At 41.5% G+C, this 9,049-nt stretch overlaps 1 protein-coding gene across 1 annotated transcript in view; it reads right to left on the bottom strand.

Annotated features, from left to right (window-relative positions):
- The window catches only part of TMOD3 (tropomodulin 3 (ubiquitous)), an 86,122-nt gene extending 85,784 nt beyond the window's left edge, over positions 1-338 (bottom strand). The window contains exon 1 of the mRNA XM_011986201.1: positions 130-338. The gene's annotated coding sequence lies outside the window, so the exon portion shown is untranslated. The remainder of the gene's footprint in view (positions 1-129) is intronic.
- Positions 339-9,049: the final 8,711 nt, after the last annotated feature.

Genomic DNA, 9,049 nt, shown 5'->3' with positions numbered 1-9,049 from the left:
CGTCGGGAAGGAGCCGGGAGTCGGGCGGCGGGCGGGCAGCAAGCTCTCCCTCCTCAGCCACCATGGCCGGTGCGACTCCCAGCCCGCGCCCGCAGACGGACTTCCTGGAAAGCACCGGGCTGGGCTTACCTGACTGGCGCCCGCAGGGGCCGCCGACTTCTTCACAGATCCACGGAAACTGCCGGCCGCAAGCCTAGGCTCGGTTCCCAGCACCCGCCCGTCCGCCCGCGTTGGCCTCCCAAGGAGTTGCCTGACCCACCCGCCAGCAGCTCCCTCACTCGACCGCCCTGTCGGTGCGGCGGGTTCCTCCTCCGCCACCGAGGCGCGTGCGCACTCCCATGCCGCAGGGTATCCTGGGAGTTGTAGTTCCAGCGAGGAGGGCGAGGCTCAGCGCGGACTCCGGTCTTTACAATGGACAGAATGTAGGAAGGGGACTGCGAATACCAACCCTTATCCCAGTCTAAGACAATGTTCTCTACCCGTGGAAGTACCTACTGTGGACTCCCCCGAAGCTGGAAATAGTATCTAGAGGCTCTTCGGTATAGATTTCCTTTTTACTTTGACCTTTTGTAAAGAAGCACACACGGCACGGCTTGCACTGTAGTCTTGGTTGTTAATGGGAGGACATGACATTGAGCCCTTTAAACTGGCCATGACAGAGTTATAGAAAAGTAAAGGAGTAAAATCTAAACCCCAAGAGAGGCATAAATCATGCGAATGTCACCTCCAGGGTGTGGTGACCCTAGTGGTTTTCTTAGGTATGCAACCAGGGATGATGTAGCTATTGCAGGGCAGTTTCTGCCCATCCTATCGTCCCGTTCTATCTTCAAGCTCTACACCAGGCGGTAGGGCTGGCTGCTGTAGTGGGAGAAAAAACAGAAGTGGCTGCTCAAGGGAGGGATTGGGGCAGATGGGTAGTCTAGAGGGAAGAGGAAGAGTATGGGAATCTCTCAGAGGACTGTTTGACAGTGGCCTATGTAATGACTACCTTTTGTGCGAGGCTCTGTGGAGAGAGAACTGCGACATTTTACCATTTATTCGTTTAGTTACTTACTGGGAATTTTCCTGGCCTGCTCTTCGGGAGCAGACCATCCCCAGGAGTAATGCTAAACTTTGACACAACCTTTCAAAAATGTAGCCAAAGAAGTGGACTGACGTGCCTGCTTGAGGTACATTCCAGCTACACCCAGTATGCAAGCCACTTAATGGTTTAAACCTCTCCTGGCATCTACTTCTTCCCCTCAGAGAAGGGAGCACCCTAGGTTAGATAAACATCCTGGAATTTCATGCAACTGGCACCCACTAATGTCAGCAATGGAGATCACTGATGGTTTGGGTTTTTAAGGAAAAAAAACTTCTTTTTTTTTTTTTCTTCTAAGACAGTCTTGTTCTGTCACCCAGGCTAAAGTGTAGTGGCACGATCTTGGCTCACTGCAACCTTTGCCTCCCAGGTTTAAGTGATTCTCTTGCCTCAGCCTCCCGAGTAGCTGGGATTACAGACACGCACCACCATGCCCGGCTAATTTTTGTACGCTTAGTAGAGATGAAGTTTCACCCTGTTGGCCATTCTGGTCTCGAACTCTTGACCTTGTGATCTGCCCACATTGGCCTTCCAAAGTGCTGGGATTACAGGTGTGAGCCACCGCGCCTGACCAGGAAAAAACCCTTCTCAATTGCAAATATTTAGAGGACAGTCAATACTCAATATTGTGGCCATTGCGTTTTATTTTCTATACTATCTTTAGGTCAATCTCTTGGAGATAACAGCTTTCTGAGTGCAATTTCCTACATAATTCAGGTTGATATGAATGTTTATACTTATAATACATACCAATCACTGGGCCAGCACTTCATTTGTAATATCTCATCTAATCCTCAAAACTCTATAAAGAATAAACTGGCATCCTCTATTTCTATAGATAAGAAAATGAATACTCAGAAAAGTTAAGTAATTTGTATAAGGTCCCACAGCCAGTAATTGGAGATGCAGAGATGAGACACAGTTCTCTTGAGTCAAGTTCTAATGTGCTTTCCACTGCTGATCAGACTGATGTGTCTCCTAAATCGCATCAGTTTTTTTTTTGTTTTTTGTTTTTTTTTTTTTGGAGACAGTCTCATTCTGTCACCCAGGCTGTAGTGCAGTGGTGCTATCATGGCTTGGTGCAGCCTTGACCTCCTGGGCTCAAGCAATCCTCCAACCTCAGCCTCCTGAGTAGCCTAAGCAGCTGGGACTACAGGCATATGCCACCACACCCAGCTAATTTTTTTTTCATTTATTTTTTGTAGAGACAGGGTCTCCCTATGTTGCCCAGGCTGGTCTTGAACTCCTGGGCTCAAGGGATCCTTCCACCATGGCCTCCCAAAGTATTGAAATTACAGACATGCAACATCATACCCAGCTGATATGGTTTATTTTAAGAAGGACTTTCCTCTGCAATATGGCTTCTTTTGCTTTGGTCAGAGAGGTTTTTAAATTCAGCGTCTGACTGACTTAATCTATTACACTTTTCCTCTCTCACCTTCCTATATGGGCTGCTAGGCAAATATTAAATATATTTTCTTTTAGCTATTCATTTCAAATTTTTCCTATCAAATGTATACATCTTATTTTAGTTCCTTTTTCTAAAATAATGCAAAATTTAATGGTGGATTTTTTCTTTTGTTCAGGCATACATTATCATATTTTAATCACAAAACTTATAAACATGAATCTCTTAAATCTGTGTACATTAAAAACCACATATGGGGCCAGAGATGTTAAGAATAGTACCTTAGTATTGGATAGCACTAAAGAGGTAGAACCTTCCACACTTCTTCCACTCCTTTGCTCTAACACATTTTCTATATTAGCAGTCAGAATGACTTTTTTTTTTTTTTTTTTTTGGAGACAGAGTCTCTCTCTGTCGCCCAGGCTAAAGTGCAGTGGCGTGATCTCTGCTCACTGCAACCTCTGCCTCCCGGGTTCAAGCAATTCTGCCTGCCTCAGCCTCCCTAGCAGTTAAGATTACAGCACCCCTCCTCCCGCCGCCACCACACCTGGCTAATTTTTTCTATTTTTTAGTGGAGACGGGGTTTCGCTATGTTGGCTAGGTTGGTCTTGAACACCTGACCTCAGGTGATCTGCCCACTTTGGTCTCCCAAAGTACTGAGATTACACGCGTTAGCCACCACTCCCAGCCCAGAATAATCTTTTAAAAACAAATCAGATCATGTCGCCGTCTTGCTCCAAACCATTCATGGCTTCCATCACATTTAGAATAAAATCCAGAATTAATACCTCTACAAATCTGTGTATGATTATTTTGTTTCCTACCACATATTCTCTCTGACTCTGCTGTAGTCATACTGGCCTCCCTGAGGTTTCTTAATCCTGCCCAGTTTCTCCCCATGTCAGAGTCTTTATGCTACGCAGGAGAATGATTTTCCTCCCAGATGCTTGTAGCTCATACCCTCATTTTAATGAAGGTTCTGCTCAAATGTCACCTCTGAAAGGTTTCCTCTTATCACCTTACCCAGTCATTCTCTCCTTTCTTTACTTGTCACCATAGCACTTTTACCACGTAACATCATATTGCTTGTTTTCTTAGTGGAAGCCCCAAGAAGCTTTGCTTTGTTTACTCCTCCATCCTTAGCATCTACAATACTGCTGGCACCCAGAAAGTATTCAATAAATATTTGTAAATAAATGAATGTTGCATTCTTCCCCCTCTCTCCTGCTCTTCTCTTGGGACACAGAACCAGAAGATTCACCTGTGAATGCCAGCCAGTGACCTGGTTTGGATTTAAACACTAGCTGCAAGAGGGTTGACTACACAGGAGAATAAGATCCTGTGAAAGTCCTGAAATAGAGACAGAGTTCTCTTTTAAAAAGACATAATTTAGGGTTGCCACTATTCGCTTATAGTTGGAAACATAATTTTTGGAGGAAAACAAACAGGAAAAGCCTGGAAATGATATTTACATAAATAAGTGAAAAGGTAAGTCCACTAAATGCCTGTGGTAGATTGAAATACTGTTACCAAATATTTGCTCTCCTTTAGAGGAATAGACAGGCTTGCCCACTACTATGTGACTTCCAGTGCTGCCCCGTAGGCATTCCAGGCTTGGCTATGATCCCATGATGGGATTTTCCTCCTCTCCTCAGATAAATGTCATATTGTAATCACAAAGTTTAGAAACATGAATCTTGCTTTGGTCAATAAAATACAAGTGGAGGTGACAATCAGACAGTTCTGGGTGGAAGCTTTAAGAGTTACTGCCTTTCTCTACTAGTGTGCCTGCTCTTTCCCTCCACCAAGAGAAAGCCATGTTCTGAATAGAGGCTGGTCCTTCTGCCTGGGTTCTAGAATAAGAAATTACGTGGGTCAGAGCCTCAGCCACTAGCTGACATAATATAATGTAAGCAAAGAGGAAACTGAAGTTTAGGTTCGTTTATTGCTAAAGACTTACTTAGCAAAAATTGACTGCTACAGTGCCTAATCAAAGAAACATGATGATCTGAACTAGAAGTGGTATGGCACCCCCAACCTTCTGCATTTAACCCACTTCAAGTAATGGAAAACAGTTGAAGTTCAACATCCTAACATACTAAAGAGAACAAATCTGAGGACTTCAGGTAAAATATTTGAACAAGTGACAGAGTATGGTTCCCATTAGTGTTCAGGGTTTGGTTAGAGTGAAAGTGATAGATAAAATGACACTCTGACTCTACTTAATGTGTTAACATTACAAGCTCTAATTAGTGTTATCTCTAAACTTCCAGCCAGAGTAACTCAGAAAGCGTGTCACACTGAATCATCATATGCTAATTAATAACAGCAGCACTTTTCTTGTTATCAAAGAGTTCCTATAGGAAATAGTTACTTCGGTATACATAAGCATATTCTATGTGTATGTAAAAACATGTATTTATAGGAGAGTTGAGAAAAACTAAAGACATAAATTTGAAACGAAAAGGTAAGGATTTCATTATGGAAGCTTGGAGGTAGGAATCCTATGGAAGCAGTGGGAGGCAGGAATCACAGAAAACAAGCATCATGGCTGGGTGCATACAGTTTTTTTTTTGAGATGGAGTCTCACTCTGTCACCCGGGCTGGAGTCCAGTGGTGTGAGCTTGGCTCACTGCAACCTCAGCCTCCCAAGTAGCTGGGATTTCAGGTGTGCACAACCATGCCTGGCTAATTTTTGTTTTTTTTAATAGAGACGGGGTTTCATCATGTTGGCCAGGCTGGTCTCAAGCTCCTGACCTCAGGTGATGTGCCTACCTTGACCTCCCAAAGTGCTGGGATTACAGGCATGAGCCACCACGCCTGTGTGCATACAGTTTTATAGGAAAGATTCAAGCATACTTTTTGGCCTGAAATGCCCTTTTTCTATCACCCATCTCTGCCTGTTAGAAGCCTCCTCATGTTTCATTGTCCATCTCAAATGTCTGCCCCACTCAACCTTCACTAATGCCATCATCTGGAATTAATTTTGCCTTTCCCATATTTTCATACCCCATTATGCCTCCATTAGAGGTGCACTGAATACATATTTCAGCCAAATGCCAAAAGGGACAAAAAATGAGTCACTCTTCAGCTGAAGCCGAAGTTGATGACAAACATCACTATTAAAGAATAAACTTCTGGGATATACACATAAACCTAAAATATTATCCCCAAATGTTAATATTATTTTAATAATATTAAACAGTTTAACATTTAGTATAGAAGTGATAATTTTCCAGTGCTGTCCATTGTTAGACTCTCCTACAGTCACTACAGAAAGCCAAATTTCAGCTCAGGTGAGTGAATGAATATGATCCCTGTCATAAATGGAAGTAAATAACAATTAAATTCAGGTCTTTAAATGATAAATGCTAGATACCCCAAACCCTTCTACCAAGACCAGAGTTGTGATATGATATAACTTCTGCTTACCTTTCCTTGTTTTTATTTATTATCATTATTTGTTTTTGTGATGGAGTCTCGCTCTGTTGCCTAGGCCGGAATGCAATGGCATGATCTCGGCTCACTGCAACCTCCACCTCCCAGGTTCAAGCGATTCTTCTGCCTCAGCCTCCCGAGTAGCTGAGACTACAGATGTGCACCACCATACCTAGCTTATTTTTGTATTTTTAGTAGAGACAGGGTTTCGCCATGTTGGCCAGGCTGATCTCAAACTCCTGATCTCAAGTGATCCTCCAGCCTCAGCCTCCCAAAGTGCTGGGATCACAGGAGTGAGTCACCGTACCTGGCCTCCTTGTATTATTTAAATGTTTTATAAACATTTATTGGCTCAAAAACAATATTTTTTCTAAATTATCTAGCCAATGGATTCTTTCTTGATATTTATAGTAATTGTCAGCTTATTTCCCTATTTGCTTGAAAGTTTTAAATAATTGTTTCTTTTTGTCTTTTACTAAATACTTATTGATACATTATAATTGTACATATGCATGGGAGTACATGTGATATTTTGATACATGATACAATGTGTAATAATCAAATCAGGGTAACTGGTCATCACCTCAAACATTGATTATTTCTTTGTGTTGAGAACATTTCAAATCTCTTCCAGCTATTTTGAAATATGCAATACATGATTGACAACTACAGTCACCCTACTGTGCTGTTGAACCACTAAAACTTATTCTGAGTGTATTTTTGTACCCATTAATCAAACTCTCTTCATTTTTACCCTCCTTAATTTTTAAATTTTTGTTTGTTTGTTTTTTTGAGATGAAATCTCGCTCTGTTGCCCGGGCTGGAGTGCAGTGGCATGATCCTGGTTCACCGCAACCTCCACCTCCTGGGTTCAAGTGATTCTCCTGCCTCAGTCTCCCGAGTAGCTGGGACTACAGGCGTGCACCACCATGCCTAGCTAATTTTTTTGTATTTTTAGTAGACACAGGGTTTCACCAAGTTGGTCAGGTTGATCTCAAACTACTGATTTCAAGTGATCCACCCACCATGACCTCTCAAAGTGCTAGGATTATATGTTTGAGCCATTGCACCCAACCAGTTCTTTAGAGAAGTTTTACAAGTGTTTACCCTTCAAAAAGCTTAAAGTTCTATAAAAATGTTATGAACCTTTCCTAAATTCCCGGCTTTTAAAAGTGATGCATCCATAAGTGAGCCTAAGTACATAAAAGAAACTTGTGGTATCAGGAGCCAGGGCCAAAATGTGTGCATTGCTAGAACATGAAAAGCACCATCAGGGGATTACTTTTTAAATTTCTTTTTCAGGTTGTTCATTGTTGGTATATAGAAATGCTACTGATTTGTATATGTTGACTTTGTTTGCTGTAACTTTATGGAATTTGTTTATCAGTTCTAATAGTTGTTTGATGGCATCTTTAGGTGTTTCTAAATGTAAGATTATGTCATCTGCAAACAAGGATAATTTGATTTCTTCGATTCTAATTTGGATGCTCTTTATTTATTTCTCTTGTCTGATTGCTCTAGCTAGGACTTCCAGTACTATGTTGAGTAACAGTGGTGAAAGTGGGCATCCTTGTCTTTTCCAGATCTTAGAGGAAAGAGTTAATTTTTTCCCATTCAGTATGAAACTATCTGTGGGTCTTTCACATATGGTTTTTATTATGTTGAGGCATGTTCCTTTTATTCCCAGTTTTTTTTTTTCTTTGAGACAGAGTCTCACTCTTTTGCCCAGGCTGGAGTGCAGTGGTGCGATCTCAGCTCACTGCAAGCTCTGCCTTCCAGGTTCACACCATTCTCCTGCCTCAGCCTCCCGAGTAGCTGGGACTACAGGCACCCGCCACCACACCTGGCTAATTTTTTTGTATTTTTTAGTAGAGATGGGTTTCACCCTGTTAGCCAGGATGGTCTCAATCTCCTGACCTCGTGATCCGTCCGCCTTGGCCTCCCAAAGTATACCCAGTTTTTTGAGGGTTTTTATCATGGAAGGACATTGAATTTTATCTTTTTTTTTTTTTTTTTTTTTAGCATCAATTGAAATGATAATATGGTTTATATCCTTCACTCTGTTGATATGATGTGTCACATTGATTGATTTCCGGTGGGGGTTTTTTTTTGGTTGTTTTTTTGTTTGAGCGAGGTTCTTGCTCAGTCACCAAGGTTGGAATGCAGTAGCACAATCTTGGCTCTTTGGAACTTCTACCTCCTAGGCTCAAGTGATTCTTTCACCTCAGCCTCCTGAATAGCTGAGACCACAGGCCCACACCACCATGCCTGGCTAATTTTTTGTTTTTGTTTTTTGGTGGAGACAGGGTTTCACCTTGTTGCCCAGGCTCCCAAAGTGCTGGGATTATAGGTGTGAGTCACCATTCCTGGCCTGATTTATGTATGTTGAACCATCCTTGCATTCCAGGGATAAATTTTACTTGGTCATGAAGAATGATCTTTTAAATGTCTTGTTGAATGCAGTTTGCTAGTATTTTGTTGAAGATTTTTGCATCAATATTCATCGGGGACATTGGTGTGTAATTTTCTTTTTTTGATCTGTCTTTCTCTAGTTTTGATCTCAGGGTAATACTGGCCTTGTAGAATGAGTTTGCATTCCCTTCTCCTCTATTTTCTGGAACAGTTTGAGTAGAATTGGTATTAGTTCTTCTTTAAATGTTTGGTGGAATTCAGCAGTGAAGCCATCAGGTCTTGGGCTTTTCCTTACTGGCAGACTTTTTATTATGACTTCAATCTCGTTACTTGTTAATGGTCTGGTCACACTTTGGAGTTCTTCATGGTACAATCTTGATAGGTTTATGTGTCTAGGAATTTATTCATTTTCTCTAGGTTCCCAATTTATTTGCATATAGTTGCTCACAGTAGCCACTAATGATCCTTTGAATTTTTGTAGTATAAGTTGTAGTGTCTCCCTTTCCATTTCTGATTTTATTTATTTGGGTCTTCTTTTTTCTTCTTAGTCTAGGTAATGGTTTGTCAATTTTCCTTTTCAAAACACCAACTTTTTGTTTCATTGATCTTTTATGTTACTTTCTTCATTTCAATTTCATTTATTTGTGCTCTATCTTTATTATTTCTTTTCTTCTACTAATTTTGGGTTTGGCTTGCTCTTGCTTTTCTAG

Source organism: Mandrillus leucophaeus, unplaced genomic scaffold (genome assembly GCF_000951045.1).
Source record: "Mandrillus leucophaeus isolate KB7577 unplaced genomic scaffold, Mleu.le_1.0 Scaffold108, whole genome shotgun sequence".
Classification (NCBI taxonomy): Eukaryota; Metazoa; Chordata; class Mammalia; order Primates; family Cercopithecidae; genus Mandrillus; species Mandrillus leucophaeus.
This window is presented reverse-complemented; position numbering and strand designations above follow the sequence as displayed.